Consider the following 21219-nt stretch of genomic DNA (forward strand, 5'->3'; position numbering starts at 1 on the left):
TGTCTGCCCAACCTCATATGAAGCTGACATTTATCATCTCAGGTGTAGCAGACTGAGACCCAAGCTGCAACAGCACTGTTCTGTGTGTGCATTCTGATCTTGCTATCGTGTCAACATCTGTTATGTCATATATACGTATTGTATGTAGAATATAACTCAAATTCAAATAATCAAATATCAAGTGCCTGAAACATTTGAGGGGTTGTTTCTTTCTGAAACTTTTAATCATTGAATATAATGTTGCTGTTCTCTTGATTCGTGCAAAACAAAATCATGAGAGGGACAGAGGAATTCTGAACCTAAAGATCTCTGTAAATGAAGACATAAAAATGAGGCCGGAAGGATGATGCTTAAGGAAAATTTCAGGAAAATAAATCGAGAAGGTATTGGAAATAAATAAATGAAGATAAACATACTGAAAACTGAATGCTACTGTAAGTTTTGAAGTTCAGAACTCTGAACAGGGTAAATTTCAAAAAGTATCTGTAAAATGGCAAGAAGCTTACTATTGTATACTTTGATTAACATTGCTGGTTTTTTTTGTATTTACTTACATTACACATACAAAATAATCTAATATCTATGTATGAAGAAAAGAGGCATTCAGTTAACATATGAGAAAGGTACAAGCAAGCAGAAAAAGTAATGCTTGACAGTATGACAGGCAGCAGTCTTGAGACACAAGATACTTAAACTCTGTCAGCGTTTTGTAGGTGTCATTGACGACAATTTTAAAGGCAATCTGTGACTTTTGCAGGTATTTATGGGTGGGTTACACTGCAAGTGGGAATGGAATATTTGGGAATGCTAGGTAATGAATTGAGGGATTCATGGAGGGGGGTGATTGCATGTGTAGTAGGAAAGAAAGACGTCTATACTGTGCAACTTGAGAGGAGAGTGACAGACAGGTTTTCGCTGTCACTTCTAAAGACTTACAACCCCTGGCCAATGCATCTCAAATGTACAGTGTCACTAGGCATACTTCTCAGGTTAGCCCATGTGATGGGTACTCAGTCTGAACACCTACATTAACCCCATTTACAGCATCTCACTGGTAAGCAATATTTATGTCATGACATCATTGCTAGTTTCATAGCAATCCAGGGTTATTTCTGGGAATATCTCTATTTTTTTATGCTGTAACACTGTGTTGTTAATTATTTTTGTTGTTGTTTGTCTTGGGTTTTTTTGTTTGTTTGTTTGTTTTGTTTTTTGAATTTTGTTTTTTCTTCTGTTAGCTGCATTGAAAGGGACATTCCCTCTTGGGAATGTACAAAGCTACAGGTTTTCATAGGACCACTATATCAAGATGAGTTAATTTCTGCCTGGATTCATGTGGACATTCATTCCTAGTGTTCCCTAGCTCATCTGTAGCCAAATTACATACATTCTTCCTCTCTGCTTTCAGGTCAAATGTTTTCCTCCCTGATGGCTGTTCTCCAGTTTTTCTTTCCTGGGCAGCCACAAGACCTTCCCACTCAGCATCCTTTAGCAGGGAACCAGCCTCAAGCTCTGTTGACAGTATCCTCTCCCTGTCCCCTACTGCCACCTACTCCAGGAGGTGCCCAGAATTTAACCTCTGAGCATAGCCTACATTTCCATGGGTTCTCACCCTGCAGGGGAGCTTGGGAACCTGTGAGCACCAGCTAATGATGTTTAGACAGTCTGGGAATATGTCAAGTGCAAAGAATGTTTAGTACAGTGCAAAGCTCTGCATGCACAGTATGGACATACAGTCCTTAAAAAAAGAGGGTAAGGCTTCCCAACAGAGCTTTGTAAATTTACCCACAACATTCAAAAAAAAGTTAAAGAAGTTTACAATGAAGACAGCTTAATTGTCCTTATTTTTTGAGTCTAATCCTACTAATGAAACAGACACAAAATAGAAAATACTTTAAACTGTGAGCTCTTTTTATCTGTGATGCTAATAGGGACACATTGTACACTTCAGTTTTTTTCCAGTCGTTTGCTCCTAGATAAGCAGTCTGCTATTACTCTCTGGTGGCCCTGTCTTCAGGGACTATTTCTGTCCGGCACTTGGGAGAGTGCATTATGAGATGTCAGCATGTGTGAGCAGAGATAGTATGGCTTGTCATGTACAGATAGGCCATATTCTGCTATAAAATGATGGCTTTGTCTTTTATCACTGTCACAGTCTTACTTAACAAGCTGTGACTCTGCGGTTCGTCACAAAGAAAGCTGTCATCCCAAGATACGTGCCTTGAATGTCCTTTCATCTTCTGCGCAGGTAGGATCTGCCGTGTGACATCAAGCAGAACAGTAACTCCAGATGGACTCCGCTAGTGCAGCAGTATATTAACAAAGGGCTCTGCTGGCACAGAGCCAGGCTTTGCACCTTAGATTAGATTACAGGGATGAGGAAAACATATGTAAGCTTTTAAACAAAGCAAGACCAAGTAACATGTCATAAATATAATTAGAAAAGGAAATGTTAGTAATCCATTGTGTTTAAGTGATAATTTATTTATCGTAGTGTTATTCTGAGCAACGGTTAAATCAATTAGAGTTGCTTTGGAAAGCAAATAAATAGTGTTGGTCCAACAGAGTGATGACAGACAAAGTGTTTTGAGAAACCCAAAAGTTCTGTAGCTGTGTTTCTCCACAAAGTTATGTTTAGGTTAAAATCTCCATGACTGCCGGCCTTCAATAGTGATTCTCCTAGATCTTAGTGCTTGCATTCCTAAGGTCACTGAACAAAGAAATATTGTCCACTGCTAGGATCAGAGACAAACACATCAAGGGAGAAGCCCTCAGCATTTCCAGAGGGCATATACATTAAATAGGTATACAGCGTGTTCAGTGAGTGTTTTGCACCAGAGCCTGCAGGTCAAAATTTTTTCTGGCAGAGGAATAAAGACCTATTCTGCTCACTTCAGCATTTTGTATGGCCATGGGACATATTATACTGCCAGAGTTGTGATTCTGCAGATCAGATTAAGCTACTTTGTGGACATTAAAGTATGAATATTTCATGTAAGCTTTTACAGAGCTGAATTTAAACTAAGGTGCTGAAGTACTTCTCTGCATTTCTCTTTCCTTGGGTTTTTGTATTTTTAAACTTGCCTTCCCTTGCATAAAGTCAGTCTTCCATTGGGCTGTTTTTTAATTGTGTAAATCAGAAATATTAATCCTCACGAGGTGTGGGCTTCCAACCCCAGTGCAGTAAAGAAACGGGAAGGAGAAAGAGGCGTTTGTCAGTTCGCAGACATCTTCTGAGGGTGTAATATTACAAGGAATAGTAGTTTGGGGAGTAGTATGTCCATTGATGGAAAAGTGCAGTATTCACATATAACAGCACTGCCTGGAATTGAGGAATGCCAAGGAAACCTGTGTGGACGTGTTACAGTAAATGTGTCTGCTTGGCTGTTGCTTAAAAATAGAAAAGAGGGTGTTGAGTACATAGAAACTGATGTTGATGAATTTCTGACCTCTTTATTTTGAAAAAGTGTCATCTCCTTCTGCCTGATTCTGAGCTTTCTCACCCCCACCAGTGCTCGACATTTGAAACAAAATATAACTCCTTGGAACTACAGTTACAGTCTTTCATCAGATAATATTTCTCAATTCAGGCTTCAGGCATGCTTCCCACTAGCTACCGCTTTTAGATACACTGAACATTGGTACCACTAAGCACAAATATGGACTGTACAGGTCATTTTGGCTCCTTATCTGTCATGGAAGGAGGGAAATGAGACAACTGTTTATTTTTTTCAGTCTAAAGTCTGTGCTCAGGTGAATGTGGGTGGGCAGTGAATCCAATTTTCCTATCTCAGATGTGCTCTCAGAGGGATACTTGGCTCTGAGGGTCCCATTCAATTTGCTCTTGTGCTTAAGGTAAGCCCCACTGTACATTCTGGATCACTTTGCCTCTCCCTGTTCAAAAATGCTTATATTATATATATGCATTAAGAGACAGTTAAACTCCAAGACCAAGACCATATCTGCCTGTAGGAAAAGCACATCATCTAATATTAGGTAGCATAAATGATGAAATAACAGGTGGTTTTTTTCTTCACTTGCTACATGGTGAGATTCATTTGCAGCTTCATCCCCTTGGACCTTTGTACTTATTAAAGGCCCTACCTCTTGGGTTTACTTCTTATCCAAAAAAGATATTGTTTTCATTCTACATGCAGTCTGTCTCCCACAGAGATTATATGATAAAATTACATGGTTGTGAAAATCCATTGCAGTGACAAAAGGATGAGAACTCCTGCATCTTCCTGAAGAAAGTCTCAAGTAAGCCAATAAAAGAGCGTGATTTTGTCTTTTATGATAGGAATACCGTGGAATTTACACAGTTTATGGTGTTGTTGACTTCTGTAGCTGGCATTTTCTGATATGAAAGACTACTGCCCGATAAAGGGAAGCCACTAGTGAATTTTGCAAGTTAGGTATTGTATGGGGCTGCTGAATCACAGCCTGAACCTCTGATTGATCACCTGAGATGAGCAGTGCATCAGCCATGGGAGCACAGGTGAATGCAATTCACCTGTGCTGCAGGAAGGGGGTGGAGCCTGACTCCACCTCTCCCAGACCCACTTAAGAGCTGACGGCCAGGGAGGAAGGATCTCTTCTGGAGATCCACTCCACTGGAGTTTATTATACAAGCCCAGGATTGGGTGAGTGTCCTTCTTTCTTACTCTAGTATAATAATTATATCAGCTAAACTCCTGGATATACTATATCAGCTGTATATTCATTGATTGTACAGGTATTGACTTTCCCTTTACGATGCGGAATGAAAAAGGCTAATCCACAGGTAGTGGGTCATAGTAAGTGAAGGCCCATTTGAGACAGTCCATGGAGAAGAGAGGTAAATCTTAACTCTTTCCCAGACATTTAGTTGATTTTCTGACCCATCTTAGCCCAAGGTATTCTCCTAGAAGGAAACATTCAGAGGTTATTTCAAACACCAGCGAAAGCAGCTGGTGGTACTGCAGCCTGTTTCTGTAATAACACAGGTGAGAGCCTAATGACTGGGTCAGGTCACTTATTATGCATGCTGATTATTTTCCACATTCCATCTCAGAGGAGAATATGTGCACAAATTTGTAGTAGGCAAAGTGTTGCTGCTGTTGCAATTCATGAGTTTTGGAGTTCAGAACTAAATTCTCTGTATGTGCGCATTCACATTATTCAATCTGTGTGATTCAATATTACACACCTTGAAGAACTCACTGAATATGTTTGTCTTGAAAAATGGTATACCATGTTATTTATCATTTTTCTACCCTTTTCATGTACTGCAGTAATTTAGTGTACACAAAGGCTTGAGGCTGTGGTAATCAAGGCAGAAAAAAATGTTGGTTTAGATATGCCATTAATAATCATACTGCTGTGAAGCAGAAGTCTTCACAGCGTAATGCTTTTTGAAAGTGATGATGCTACAACCTCATTTACCATATCCCCCTTTGTTTTTCAAAATGAGTAAAAAATTCTGTTTTATTCCACCTCTACGAAACCAGACGATAGACAACTTTTCCTTAGAATAAGCAAAAAAAAAAAAATAAAGGCTATTTGCCTATTTTTCTTTAGACAAATTATGTAATAGTTCAAATCAGAGCATAAAGCAATATAAAAACAGCTGGTGGGAAACTTTACTTAACATTAGGCACTTTCAAGCCTGAGCTGTGTAATGCTCATGCCTTAATGCATCATATGCCTTTACTAATTTAAGCCTGATTGTGCAAAAAGGGCTGTATGGGGACACAAGTGGACAGCTTCTGTTAAGGAGTCATGCTGCAGTTAAAGGTCTGCCTGTGTTCACTGCATAATGCAGGCAGTTATTTTCACTTCCCTTTTTGTGTTGTTTAAAAAGTAATGCTAAAAACGTAGCAGTGGAAAACTGGTTTATGTTCACAAAATGGCTGTGCAAATAGAAGCATTGGGAAAGATATTATTCTCTTGGATAGCTTTCTGAATTTTGATACTAGTGTCAGATTCTTGAGAAGTTTTTTGACTTTTGGAGTTTAAAGAGAAAAGCAGTGGGAGATTTTGGGTTTCAGTTTGATTCTTTTCTTTATTGTGCCCTTTTTGAGCTCACTTCTTCCTTGGATATTGCTGCCCTTGAAATATATTTATAATTTTAAGGTTCCTGAATAGGAAGTTAAGAAAATTTATTGTACAACTGACTTCAAATATTTCTAAAAGGTTGAGAAAAAACCTTGCTGTTGGTTTTCAATTATTTTCATTTCAAGTAGTATTGAATAGAATGTCAGCAGGAAAAAAATGTAGACATCAGTGTGTAAACAATGACTTAGAAAGCAGAAACAGTATTTTATTCAGACACTAGTGCCTTGAATATAATCAGATGCAAGCAATATAGTTAAAAATACAGGTTGATTATGCTTTTGAAAAATAGTATATATTTAATTGGGATGAGAAAGCTAATTTCCAGAAAATAAAAAGTAATCTGGATTACTTTTCTAAAAGACAGCTATTGACGTATTTCAAAAGGCATCAGTAGATGCATTCAAGTGATGTCTGTAACCAAGAAATTCCATCTGTGTTTAACCTTCACATTATCATCCAAGCTTTCCTTTCATCTGGCCATAGAGCCAGCTGAGATCCTGCCCTCATCTGCAGAAGTAAATAAAGACCTATCATATGCAAATATTGCATATAAAAGTTGAAGGCCAAATAATGATGGTCTCAAGGTATGGATCCATGTATTGAGTGAATATTAATATTAGATCTCATTTATAATTCATCTGTATACTGCCATTTTATTTACCTATTGTATAAATAACTATTACAAATATATTTCTTTTTAAACAAGACATTTTGGAGTCAGTACAAACATAATACTTCTTTGTTATGTGGTAGAAGTAGGGGAAAAAAAATCTGGCTTCCCAAAATAACTTTTTTTTTTTATAGCGGAGTACTGAAATTTCATTTCAGGTAAAGGTAAGGAAAAAAAATTCTGGTTCCTAAAAATAATTTTCTGTTACAGCACAGCACTGAGAATCTATCTTGTTGTCCTGATGGCCCATTCCTCTTTTCTGTTTAGGATGCTGATGTTAGCTTAAAGCCAAATTAGGCAGCTGCCTCCAGACGCTACTCCCAGAAAGTTATTCCTCAGCATCTGAGAGGGCTTAGCAAAATGTATGACTTTAAACAATACATGGGAGAGATTAACCTGCTTTGTATGTAAGAACAAAGTAATTCTGCAGCATGAATTTGGTGTGCATTGTTCTCCATTCCTATTAACCCACTGAGAAGCATTGGTTTATTTACTGGATCTCTACTTTTTGTTATTGTAAGGAGTACACTCTGCTAAAGCAAACTATTTTCTTCAGAGTCCACACCTGCATCTCTGTAACAAGTCTATATAAATAACTTTTAGTGTTTTCTATGCCTGAAAATGAAATTCCTCTTTCTAAAGACCACATGCACTGCATTTGAGCTGCAGTTCTTCATATGATTTTGGACCAGCTTAGTTGCTCTGGGCAATAGGTCCAGACTGTGCTCAATGCCCTGTTGCTTCTCAGGTGTCAGACCTCACAGGGAGATGAAAAGCTGGTCTATAGGGCCAACCTGGGTTAAATTGGAGGTGAAGGACATGAGACTCATTAGCTGCAGCCCCCATGGCAAAATATTTCAGTGTGCATCTCAAGCAGAAAGTTTTAGAGCGAATGCAGTCTCCAAAGAAAGCGTGGGCCAGGGTTTCTATTTTGTCATCCTTGTAATCGATAGGTGGGTCAGTCATCCTTGCACCCTCTAGTTTAGATCTCCTTCTAAGAGCCTTTAAGGTAGTAATTCAGGGAGGAAGCCAGTCCTCCTTATCTGCAAAGAACTGGAGCCAGATGAGGCTATTTGTGAGGCAGTGGAACACAGGTGCTGGTCAGCTGCTGATTACTCAATAAATGCAGCACCTGAATTTATTTTGATTTAAGCTTTGATTATGGAGGTCCTTAAAGAGAAGGTAATGACAGGCTCCTAACAACATTTGTGATCAATTCATATGCCTATAAAATCTGCATTGGAGTAAGCATGGTTCTTAAACTTGTATGACTAAATAAAAAGTATTTTGAAGTAAAAAGTATTTTAAATAGTTTTTTGCTTTTTTTTTTTTTTGAGGTTTTCAGCTGCTGAAACCTTAAAAGCTTATTTTTTGGGAATGTTTTACAGGTGAATTCTGTGGCTGGATGATATTTTTTTCCCCTGCTGTGTTCTTACTGCCTTGTACAGCAGCATGAGGTAGGAGATGAAGTTTAAATCTATTCTTGAGAGAACTGTTTCTTATTTCGTATCATTATGACTCTGTAGCTTGAGCAAAAGGGATCTGTATATGCTACTTTAATCATTAAATTTGTAGCAAATAATTCCTCCAGTTCACATACATTTCTTTCATGTTTCCTGAGGCTTTAATAAGTGTGGTGTGTATAAGGAATTCTTTCAAGGCTAAGTGTAAACTTGATGGTGCTTCTCCAGCCTGTTCCTTAAGGAGAGTTCTCTGAGTTCACCTAACAAAAAGAAAATTGATTGCCAAAGTCAAAGAAGATAGAGAAAGGAAGAATAAAAAAAAAATCGCAGATGGATGATGCCATAAATAGATAACACTGTAAATAATGAAGAACATTACTGCCAGCTCTTTGGAGACTGAGATCAGCTAACAATCAGTGAAGACAATGACAGTTCAATTCAGACAAATATAGAACAAAAAGGGCTTCTTACAGAGATGAGCTCCTGGCAGAAGTTTAATAAACTAATATGTAAGGTCTGATACAGAGCTGGTGAGGTGGGTGAGGTACAGCTCTTCCTGGCTGATCAGTTTCCTCATTCAGTATACTGACTGTCTAAAAAAAAAACAAACCAACCCAATTCAGACTCAAAATTATCTGCTGCAAGCCAATGAGTATTTTTAAAGAAAGAATTAAGAAAAAAATGATGTGGGGAGAAAAATTGGTTGTAGTTACTTGACCTAGGACTTTTATTTCTACTTGGATCTTCTCATGGAGAAGGCTCTGCAGTGTGAGTTATTAACAGGTATCTAAATCTGGCCATATCTCAATCCTAGGTCCTAAGCCTTTGGCAGTTGGTAAAAGAAAGAGCTGAATTCTGTTGTAGTGAGTTTGAAATGGATTTTGGCAAGGGGAGATACTCTGATAGTTCAGGCTGTTACAGACTCACGGCAGAGGAAAGAAACCTGGGGCATCTTGCACCTGACAAGCCCAATGCCATACCTTCCTGTAAAAAGTCACAATGTGATGGCAGTGATGAGAGTTGGTCTGTTTCAATTTTGCATCTTAATGGCTTTGTGATTTTAAAAAAAGAAAAGAAAAAAAACACCTAAAACCTTAATGTGGCACTCTTTTATTCCAGTGCGTAGAAATAAAGGCTGCCTTTTTCACAGGATAACACTTCTCACTCACTTTACAGAAGTGAGAAAGATCACACAGGAACACAGGTACAGAAAAGGCTGATATCTGAAAGAATAGTGAAAGAGCAAGAGTAATGCATTTAGTGGGGAAGAAATTAAGTGAACCCTGTTTAGAGCAATTTTCCAGTGCTGCTATGGGTGAACTCAGCAGGAGTGCAGCTCCCTGTGTTTCAGCTTTCAAACCTCCAGGGCAGGAAATACCTTCCCTTTCCTCCCCCCATCAACACACCAGAAAGCCCCTACATTTTTTGCTGGGCTGTGTTTCAGGAAACTGAGTCTGACTCCATGACAAAGATGAGCTGCTGTCAATATACCAAGATAACTTTTAAAGTCTTTGTCATGGAGTCAGACTGTTCATTACTTTCATCTGAATAGCACTGTTGGGTCAAGTTCCTCAAGTGCTGCTGAGTGTCTTAACTGCCTCTGAAATTATTTCCTACAGAAGAATGAAATGCCTTCTGTCACAGCCTTGATAAACTGAGTCCCAAGTATAGGAAATAGTGATTGTGAATTACCAATGACTCAAACTTTCTTCTTACAGGACATCAATGAATTGGATTACATGAGTAGTTCTTGTCTCTTGTTATTTAATCTGGATTAAATAACTGGATGTTATAGGGAATCCTCTTGGCATTTGCTTGATTATACCTGGATGCTGAGCCACATCAAGTGGTGTGTGGAAGTGAGTGCCTGTAAACTGAAACCCATGTTTGTACAAGTAAAATAATTTAGATACAAAGGGCTAGAGAATCTAGAACTCAACAGACAAGAGCCAGTCAGGTCATAAAAACTCTCTTGAGCCTGGAGGGCTAAAGATTTGGATTCAGTGATATGTCCTTGCAGTTTCCCTGGTGATTTTCCCTAAAGCTCTAGCTTCATTTGTCCCCTATGCCAGAAATAATACATCAGGATGTAAGAGGCCTTGTCTCCTGACAGTCCTCAGGAAAAGCTCTCTCAGAGAGCAAGGGGACAGAGCAAGCAAACACTAATGGATGACTTGGAAGAAACAAACAAGTAATAGCAGTCCCTAGCTGTCTAGATCAGCAGCTAGGACTGGTAACTAAAAATCCATAACAGAACTAAGTGTGAGCAATCTGTTATCAACAAAGAGTAAAATGAAATCCCGCTTCAGCTGACTGCAACTTCTGCCAGTCTTGTCTAGTAGCAATAAATAGAGAACAAACTGACAGGAGACATCATAAATGTATATTGGGAGTTCCTGAAAATAGTTACGATGTTTATTGATTTAATCCTCTAAGATAGTACTTCAAATAATGTTTGGGTTTCATAATGTATGTCTCATGGATTTCTACAAAGAGTTTTGAAACAAAATCACTCAATCTAGAAGATTTATATGTGTATGTCTCCCTTTGGGGTAGGATTGATGCATGTACTTTGAATAGTTATATTTTACTTCTTGTACACTAAAACTTCTGTTCACTTTTATTTATAACATGCCAACTGCCTTTAAAGAAATGATGGAGACTGAGTCAAAATTTAAGATTATCATTTTAGCGTGATTTCTAATTGGTGGCTTTTGTTGACTTTTTTTTAGCAAAAACATCAGTTATTGCAGTGATATAATGGTAATAATTCTAAACCAGGGAAAATACAGGGTACTACATGTTGTACAAAAAATCCCTTTCAAATGGGAGAAGAATCTCCAAGTGATGACTGTGTCTATGTTACTTGGGGGACAGTGTGGTCTGTCCTCACCAGAACATAATTCTTTAACTTTATAACCTTGTAAACATCAAATTGTTCTGTGTTCTTTGGTGTTTTATCAGTGTCTGAGAATACCATAAATACATCTGAACTACAGACTTGCAGCAATGTAATACAATTCTGTAGATTTTTTAATTTTCCCCATGAATGCTTAGTTTATGTAGTCCTTGTGCATGCTCCTGTGCCGTAGCCCTGAGCAGGGATATGGCTGCCTCTCCCAACCTCACTTAAAAGTGGGAACAGGGACTGGCTATGAAGGGGAGGCACATAGGAGGAAGATAAATGTACCAAGACAGTGGCTGTCTGTCCTGTTTTCATTAGTTTGACAGCTGTGTACTCTGACTAGGTAGAGTAATGCTAGTGTGGATTAAAAACTGTTGAGGCAAAAATAGTGAGACTTTTACTACTTCTAGATTCCAGCTGAATCTGCTGCTTGTTGTCGTCTTTGTGACCCCCAGAAACCTTTGGTAATCTTTACTGTAATTTTTCTGAGAACAGCCATCCTTTCCAACAGAATTCTGGCTATATTCCAAGTTATACACAATCAAGTACTTGCTGCTATACTGGAGCTAGTTAATGTTTAGATGACAAAGTAGTTTGACTTCCTGAGTTGATATGAGCCATGTTCATACAGTGATTAACCAGGATGGTAAACTTGTTACCTCTTAATGCTGCAATGACTGAAAAGATGGCTTACGATTTTAAGATATTGGATCTTAATTACCAGTAAATAATTGAAGTTTTTGTGATTATAAAACGATTGAATACATGAACACAAGACACCTTTTTAGCCTTACCAAGAGGTTGCATCTGGGATAAGAATAGAGATATGCTGGAAAAACCAGGTGGTTTTCACATGGAAAAAGAACCTGCTTCTCATCAATATTGTGATTGTACTACTAATTAGAGAAGAATGAACAAGGCATAAATCAAGGAGGAATTTCCAGACCTAGGTTAGGATTAACAGATTCATTAAAATAACTTCAGAGACAGTTAAAAGTCACGTTTATTAATGCTGACAATATGTATGTAGTCAATGATACAAAAGCCTACACAAGATACAGACCCTTAAAACATGGTGCAGATGGATTTTATGTACCTAAAAAGTTGAGAAAACTCGTAACTCTTACATGCTGTCTTGCTCTAGAAGTTCTCTGAATTCATTCTCATTCCCATCACTCTCCACCTGGTTTCTGCCTTAATTCCATAGCTACAAAGGCTAAGAGTGATGCCAAATAAAGCTAGTGTATGCCTCTGTGTGGCAAATGCTAAGACTCCAAATACACCATACAGTGGTTGCCTGCAGGGATTGAGAGTATTGATTTAAAAACAAACAATAATAAGCCCAACCCACAACCAATTCAGCTCTCATTTTCTGTCTCAAATAAATAAAACCTAGGTGAGTAGGTGTCAGTGCCTAATTCTAGGTGTTGCTTATTGATTAGAAGGGCCGATGTAAATCTAGTTTGTCATCTTGAGTCTTGTTCCTACTAAAAGTTTTGGCCAGGCAGAAAATAGAGTATTTGGCACCTCCTAAAATCTGAATGATAAGTGCAAATATCTACGTCTGGAATTGGCCTTTCTGATTGAGTTGTGCTTCTGCATTGCCTGGATTTATTGTCTATGTATAGGTAGTGCAACTCTACACAGTATACTAATGCAGGACGTTTTATCTTGAAAATGAACAGAAACCCAACTCCTTTTGTTAACTTTAGATTTTAGGTTCATCTCTAGAAGGCAAGAAGTTAGTACTTCATGAGAACATTTCTTGCTATTTTTCTTTTTTCCTACTTTTTTTTTTCATTAATTTTGTTAGTTAAATTTCTTGACTTAAATAAAGTAATGAAGAACCAGATATTTTCCCAGGGTTGTTTTTCTTTTTTTTTTTTTTTTTTTTTTTTTTTTTTTGTAATGTGCTGAAATAGAGATGGATTGTCCTAAATCCTGAAGAATCAGACAGTCTAAGTCATGTAACTTCTGGATGAAATTAATCTCTTTTTTTTTTTATGCTGAATCTTAAATTTCTACATTTGGCTTTGGTGTTGTAGAAGATGTCTTCCCTGAGCAGCTTCTGCTGAAAGCTATGCAGCAGTTAGTAACAGAACTCGTCAACACCTTTTCTTGTGGAATTTCAAGTCTTCAGTCAAAAAACTAAGAATGCTAAAGCATTTCAGAGACAAATGTGCTAACGTGGAGGAGGGCAGGGTTATGGTTTTATTATTATTATTGTTAAAAAAAAAATTAGAGGAACAAAAGAGCTTACCTCATTTCTTTGGAGCCTGTCAAATTGTTGTGATAGCTCTGCAAAAATAGCTAGGATGGAAAATTCCAGTCTAACTCCTCCCCAAAAGTTCTGAAAGTTATAAGCAACTAAAAAATTGAAAACAGAACCTTAAAATAGGAACTGTTAAGCAATCTTACTAATAGCTGGTATTACTTGCCCCACCTATGTAAAATATAAGCCTTAAAATATAGCCTAAATGCACTAAATACCACTAATGTAATCTTGGTAATAGCTACCAGAAAGATGTGGCTGATGTTTTCTTTATTGATCTGCCAAAATTATAAAGTGGCAGTACTTTTATGTAAGCTTTATTTAAAAGCATAACTGCAGAGTGATGACAACAGTTTATATACCAGTGTGGTAAATATAGCTAGAGCTCTGTTCAATACAGCAAGGAAGGAAAAAGCCACTAAAAATACTATTTGCTCATTACAAGTAAGGGAAAGGTTAAGGATTTGGAGGTGGATTTGTTTTATTTCCATTTCTAAACTGTGTCACTAAAAGAAGAAAGGTAGATACTAGGGCCCAATAGTGTAAGTGATGGACTTAACTGAGTGATCCACGGTAACTGTTTAGATGCTTAACATACAGAGCAGCAAGAGTGGGCCAAGGAATAAAATGCCTTTCAGTTTCTGAGGGCATGCATGTTAATGTCATCAAACTTTAGTTTTGATGTCTCCTAATGATTTATCTGAGCTTTGGTTAACACACAGTCAGACTGCTGCATTAAGGACCTAAGACTTCAGAAGGTGTATATAGTCCAATCACTAGCTCAGCCAATGCTACTCGACTAGTGAATTTCTTTGCAATAGAATTAGTAACCTTGCCAATGTATGTTTCCATACTGCACCTTTAGTGTTATCTTTTCATGATAAATTCCTATTCCTCACTCTTGTTTAGCATAGAAGTCCTCTATCTGCTTTTATGATAAAAATAAAAAAATAAGTCCACTTCTCTGCTGAAGTTCATTGCTTTGTGCCATTTATGTGTTTGGTCAGTATATGAGAATGTTCATGCCAGAGCTGCTATTTCATTGTAGATCCACTGTTTATATCTTGCCATTCTTGTTTGCTTTAAATAATGTGTATTCTCCAAGCTATTCAGAAAGGTCTTCTGAGTACATTAGAGCCGTAAGACCTAAACCTGTAAATTATGGGTGCTTACATGTTCATTCTTTTACAGTGAAGAATGTGCCTCAGATCTTGAAGTTGAAAGAAAGCTGTACCAATTATTGCCATGAAAATTTTAGGTATGGAGAACAGCAAATCTCTATTTGCGTTGGCAGTATTCATAGACCCCGGTGGTTGGACTAACAGCTGCAGAGCTAAGCACATCTCATTCCAAGTTACCAATGAGATGTTTTCTAGGTAGTGCCTGGGAATGCTAAACTTCTAGCCTATACATAACAGACCTATACAGAGCACTAATACAATGAATCAAAGTACTATTACCTTTCTTTCCCTTTTTACTTATCTAGTGGCCCTAATTGGCTCCAGAAAGCCTGGCTTAGTTCTAGCACAATGTTAATGAAGAATTTGCATTCCAAAATAAAACTGATATACTTAATATACTTAAAGGATTTTATTTTTTACTGTAACATCAGCTCCTGTTAATGTTCTAATTGGTGTCTTTGTGGGTCATCAGGTCAAAATGATATGCTCAGATTTGGGAGGAGGATGTGGCAGTGGTGGGGGAAGGGCTGTTCAGGCATTGAGACTGTTGCAAAAGAGGAGGAAACATCCATTACTGGATTAACACCCAGATAAAACCTCAAGATTGGGCATACATGGTTTGTTTCTTCTCTAGAAGAGATTGCATGTTTGATGGCATCAGGATATGTTCTGTTCAGTATTTTCATAAGTTCCTTTTTTCAATACAAAAATAATACGCAGAGTTGTTGAGTTTAATATTGACCATAAAGAATTACTAAGAAGTTCCCGTAACTGGATGATAAGTTAGTGGGTAGAAATTAACTTTGATAAAATGTGACACAACAGACTTGAAAAACAACATTTACAAATGTGTATAAGTGTTAGACTCTAACTTAGTGTTAGAAAAGATTTTAGTGTTGTGGGTATTTCCCTGTGAGAATTAAATCATTGTATACAGCAGGGTTTTGGGGGAAAAAAAGACAAATTGAGTACTAATACTTCTTACAAAACACATAATTAAGAAAATAGAAAGCACTACTATGAAACAGAATAAGCCTATGGTCCTCCCACATCTTGATAAGTACAAACAGTTCTGACCATCTTATCTGAACAAGCTCTAATAGAGCTGGATAAAAGAAAATGACAAGGTTAATAAAAGATATGAAATGAAAGAGTTGAGTTGAGCCTAAGGAGAGCATTTTGGCTTTGATAAGAGGTAATTGAGGAGGATATTACAGTTGTGCGTGAAAAAGTTAATATCATACAGAAAATTGAGAGATGTTGACTTTTTCTTAAGCAGCCTGTCAGGTAAGAATGTCCAGCAACAAGTTTACAAAAAAAAAAAAAAAAAAAGAATCATGCAACATAATTAAATAAGGAACTGAAATATCCTTTGGCAGGTGGTTTTGGTAGCCAAAAATGTAAATGGGTTCAAAAAGAATTAGGATAAATCTGTCAGTGGCTATTAATACTCAGGCACAGTACTCACTTTCAGTATATGGGAATAGTACTTGACCAAAATAAGGAAAGGGGAACAGAACTAGTTCCATGCTTATTGCTCCTTGGACATCAGCTACTGGCCACTACAAGCAATTAAATTATTAGCTAGATGGGGCCCTAATTTGTTTGATTACTGTCTCAAAGCCTGCATTCTTCCATCAGGGATGCCAAATCTTGAAGGATTCCATCCTTTGAATGTGATTTTTAAGTCTTTCCGTTCGTTTACCTTCGCTACCGTTTGATAAGGTGGTAAAACAACACGTAAGTCAGTCAGTAAACAATTACTGAACATGAACAAGGGTGTGAATAAAACTGATTTTTGAGATGTCTGCACTGCAGCAGCAGAGTATGGATCTTTAATCGGTGTATTTTTTTTATTCTAAGGCAGACACAATGTATCCTCTGCTTTCAGTGTTTTTCTTTCTACTGAGTACTGTATCCACAGAGCAGAATAGAAGCCTCTTTTAGGCACAACTGTTGTATTTTCCTTTTGACTGGCGTAACAGTCAAGAACCCTTATGAAATCATTTTACAGTAATACTCTTCTGGCACTATATATATTTTTTTTATATATATCTGTCGTGAAGAGAAATAAATGCTTGCTTTCTCGTTTTCACATACTGTAAAGATCTAGTATTTCCCCTAGAGACCACCCACTGTGTGACAGGTATTTGAAAGCTTTCCTAGCCACTGAGAAGGTGCCATAAAGACTTCAGCAATAGTAAATTTTGGGGAGATGGAGGAGGAAACATTTGCACTAATGAGTCCCTTGTGCTTTTCAGGAATAAAAATATTCTCAGGCTTTATATTTCTATAATCTGTGATGTCTGCAACATCTTTCTGCTGATGCAGAGTCAATGTTGTTGCAGACTTAAGGACTATGACCCAGAAACCATTGGGCTGCTTGGTCACCTCAGCTCTGTGCTATAGTTGGAGTTCAGATATTTAATGTATGATCTTCTCCCTCATTTTCTCTGTGCTTTTACTCAATTAGGTGAAGTCATCCATGACTAATTAGAAACTTGTTTTCTACCTAGTAATTTATTTAAATAGTTTTGTAATTCATTGGTGTGAGTATTCTCAGGACAAAATGTTTAACAGGAATATTTATGGAAAAAGCTTTCAGGTTTATAGGAAGAATTGTTATGAAGTATTTAAATGCAGAAGATGTATACTCTAGCAGACCTCAGTATTGTAGGGAGAGCTGGGATACAACTGTGCAGTCTGGCCCAGACAATGTTCTCCTGCTATGCTTGATTTAGGAGGAAGCACTACCCTGTCTCTACATTACTGCCATATTGTTGCTGACAGAATATATTATCTCAAGCATAGTCCACATCTGCCTTTCATCCAATTAGCAAGGACAGGGAATTTCAGATAACCTTCTGGCTGTACTTGGTCTATGAACAGCCTACATTTAGAAATTAAGCCTGAAAATCCTTGCCATGGAGAGTAATGTATAAGCCTTTGGGTCCATGTAGAAATTTGAGATCGAGTTGTACTCTCCACCTGAGGTATAACATTATCAAGATTAGAGGGAAAGATCCTGTGGACATGACCTTTACCTATGTACTTGGAAAGAACCTTTTAACTTCCCACTCAAGATAGAAGGAAGGGCTTTGGCAGCAACAGCCCCTATCTGTTGTCAAAGACCCTCAAAAAAGCATAGGGACTCCTAGTCCATACAGGAATCTATGGCTGAGCTCAGCAAAGCACTAATGCTTATCACCTATTCTTGTGACACCAAGGAGTAGGTTAAACTTGCTCAGGATGTTTCAGGTTAACTGTATCTTAAAAGCTCAATTGAAAAGCATAGATGCAAAAAATGATATATCTGAATGCAGTCTCAATATCATGTGCAACAGCTCTTGGTACCCTGCCTCCAGGATCTGCAGATGAACATGCTCTGTGTAGCAGCATTTTGTAAGAGGTGCACTGAAGTTCCCACAGATTCAGGAATCCATGTTTGGACCTCTCTTTTACATCATTTTTCAAATGAAGTGCCCATAGTTTCAACTATGAAACCTGGAGATCTGAATTCTCAGGCAGGTAAAAGGTGAGTACCTTATCAACAAAGCTCTAAATGCTTTGTTAACTTAGAAAGTAAGCCTTTAGCATACCTGTACTAAGCACATTAGCTCCATTAATTAGATGTTTAAACCATGACCTTTAAGGACCTTTCCATCTGGCAAGAGCTGCCGTCTATCAGTTAATTTCAAAAGAATACTCCTTATGTTTACATAGCTCTTTTAATTACAGGATCTTAATGTGCTTTTACAAGCTGTGCCTCTGTCCTAGGAAGTAAATTTGCTGCAGGTAAATGCAGAGAATAATATAATAGCTATTTTGGGTTAAACGTGTAGATACAGATGGCAGTTTCTTCAGAGAATGTTACATCAAGCTATTCCAGCCGTTTTGGCTTTGAAGTGACCATAGGATGTGCTCAGCACAAGCCACTGCTGTTGCGTCAGCTAAACTTGTAATTCCAGAACTCAGACTCCCTTGACCTCTAGGAAACAAGAATGAGAAATCTGAACATGGCAAAAGTGATCTAAGTGTATCAGTGAGGAGAGAGTGTAAGTGAGATAAAGGGTTGTGCACACATGACCTTATAGCTAATTATTTAAGGCCTTCATTCTTAATTTACAGGTAGGAAAAGGATCTGTAGGTTTCTAGAAGATTTAATGAAAGACTTCCTGGCCAGCTGTAATCAGTGCTGTATGTACATGGTGTACCTTTAAAGGATTTAGGCAAAACTGGGGAAAATGGACATGCATTAATTAGGTTTATAATCCATACTTTACATGATTTGGGATGTGTTTAGAATTGATTTGAAGCAGACAGGTACAGCCCAGTGAATAGGCTGTTGCTAGCTTCACCCAGGCTGGAAGAGGTACAATAACTTGTACCAGGTAGTCTGCTAGAATTGCTGAAACGCAACAAAGTGACCTCCTAGCTAAGCTGTGGCAGCCCTGATTTGACTAGTTGCATTTCTAGGTAGGCGTCAATTTGTAAGACGTATTTCATTTAGATACATTTTGTTTGTTTATTTCTAGAAAGGTATGTGTCAGTGGTTTTTCTGAGCACTCAGACTGTACTTGTATCCTTGCTTTTATGTAAAGGCACTCAGAACTAAGGACTGCATGGGTCAGCTTGTCAAAGCACTCTACTTGACCATAAGTTTATACACTTCTGTCATGTGTAATGAATTTTTATAAAGCTGTTTCTTAGTAGGCTCAGTATGTGGCAAAAATATGCGTGCTGAGTGCTGAAAAATTCTTCCCTATAGATCTTGTTTCTCCTATACCATTGTGTAAACTGCTATTATCACTGTGATCTGAATAATATTAGAGAATGGTTTAAAGTGTTCAAGCCTACAGTTCTGACTTGCAGTTGCTAAAACAAGAGAAATTTATTTACAGCTAAGAATACTGCTATACATAAAAATGTGGTCTGCATCCCCAAATAGATACCCATAACTTCTTCAGAATATTTAGCCTGTCGGCTCCTTGATGATCCAGTGTTTGTTACAGAAACAAAAGCTACAGTAGTTAATTGGGGATTACTGCTCCCACTTGTAGTTTATTTACTTGCTGATAAATCAAAAGAAAGTGAACTGCGTTTCTTGTAATGCATGAAAACCCTGAGGGAGAAATTTGCATTTTATTTTTAGGGGGCATGATCTGCATTCAAGTAAGTCTACTTCCAGCTTCTCACAGCCTCTTCTGGGGATGAACTGGGAAGTCTGGATGCACAAAGCAGAGCACATTTGTCATGGATGGAAACAACTATGCTATACATTTCACATTTCTCTTGTAAGAGAGAAACAGGAGTATATTTATTGACTGTAATATAGATATCATGGAGTGATTTAACAATGACTTAATAAGATTTGAGATGGCTGGATGGACCTGATTATTTATTGCACAGATAGTAGGGTTAAACACACAGATATTGGAGACCCTTCTGTTGGGTCATGAGGTTCAGAGTGGACCCCCTTTCTTTCTTACCTCTTGGTTCTAGGAATTTAGGAGCCTAGGTGCAGTTGAGCCCAATCCTATCCCCAGACTTGGTCGATGATTTATGTTGAAGGGATCACGTGTGCACAATCAATGATCTAATCTTAGCAAAGCTAACAAAGCTTAAAGCCATCAGTCACTTCCTGAGTATCTGTATCAGCAAAATGTCTTGATGTCAAAGTGTAAGGGATCTCTGTGCAGACATAACCTTGAGAGGTATCCCTACTCAAGGGGAGATCCTGTTGTGCAGCCAGCTGCCACACAGAAGAGCTCCAGGGCCTCTTGGGCTGCTCATTATTTATGGGGTAAGATAACTGACTCATAGTCATACTTTGTTTTTAGGCATGTGCTTGATTGGCCCTCAGCTGTTGAATCGGCTGTCTGCTATCAGCTCTTTCAACCCCCCAGTTTGTAACAGATTTGTGGTCATTAATCTGCCTAAGAATTTTATCAGTGCTGTGAGGTTGGGAGCACACCGTCACAACATCTCTCCCCTGTGATGCTATTTTCTTGTCTGCAGCTTTTATTTGTACTGATTCGCTTGCTTTCCAAATATTGCCTCCAATGCAGTTCAACTTCTGAGGAGCAAAAGTCAGTCCTAGAGCTCTTGTCTGAGGCAGGTTTGTCTCTAACAACTCCTGTCCAGGACATCTCAGCAGATGAGCAGCAGTGCACTGTGCACAATGAAGAGGGGTGTCCTGCCTGAGGCTGTCCTGAATTCTGCACTGTGCAAAAATGTGACCAGTAGGGTTTGAGCCTGAGAGCACAGAGTGAAGCGGTCTCAGGAGACCACTGAGATAATGATCTGCCAAGTCTAAACCTCCTTGTTTCCCATGCTTACCTTGTGAAATAACCTTGCTCAAAATATTGGCATAGTTTATGTTTTAGAAGACATGCTAATGGACTCAATTTGAAATATCATGGCAGATAGATGTTGTATATCTTCATATGTTTTTTAATTGCTTATTGCAAATTGAATCAGAAGCATAAACAGTTCCTTGAAGTAGGAGAATGAGGTAGAGCAGAGGCAAAACCTAGGGGCTGCAGGAAAGGTCTGTCACAGAAAATACAAAAGGAAAAGTAACAAGAAATGAGAGCAGATATTTGGAGAGAAGCACTCAATCACACCATGGT

At 38.0% G+C, this 21219-nt stretch overlaps 1 long non-coding RNA gene across 12 annotated transcripts in view; it reads left to right on the top strand.

Moving 5' to 3' along the window:
* The window catches only part of LOC128076673 (uncharacterized), a 310987-nt gene that overhangs the window by 136172 nt on the left and 153596 nt on the right, over positions 1–21219 (top strand). For 11 of the 12 annotated variants that reach the window (XR_008204581.1, XR_008204580.1, XR_008204586.1 and 8 more), the window contains exon 4: positions 8155–8223. The exons of the other annotated variant lie outside the window; for it this stretch is intronic. This is a non-coding gene — a long non-coding RNA (uncharacterized LOC128076673). The remainder of the gene's footprint in view (positions 1–8154; positions 8224–21219) is intronic. 12 annotated transcript variants of the gene reach the window in all.

The sequence above is a fragment of the Tympanuchus pallidicinctus genome, unplaced genomic scaffold, assembly GCF_026119805.1.
Source record: "Tympanuchus pallidicinctus isolate F22 unplaced genomic scaffold, pur_lepc_1.0 scaffold15, whole genome shotgun sequence".
Lineage (NCBI taxonomy): Eukaryota > Metazoa > Chordata > Aves > Galliformes > Phasianidae > Tympanuchus > Tympanuchus pallidicinctus.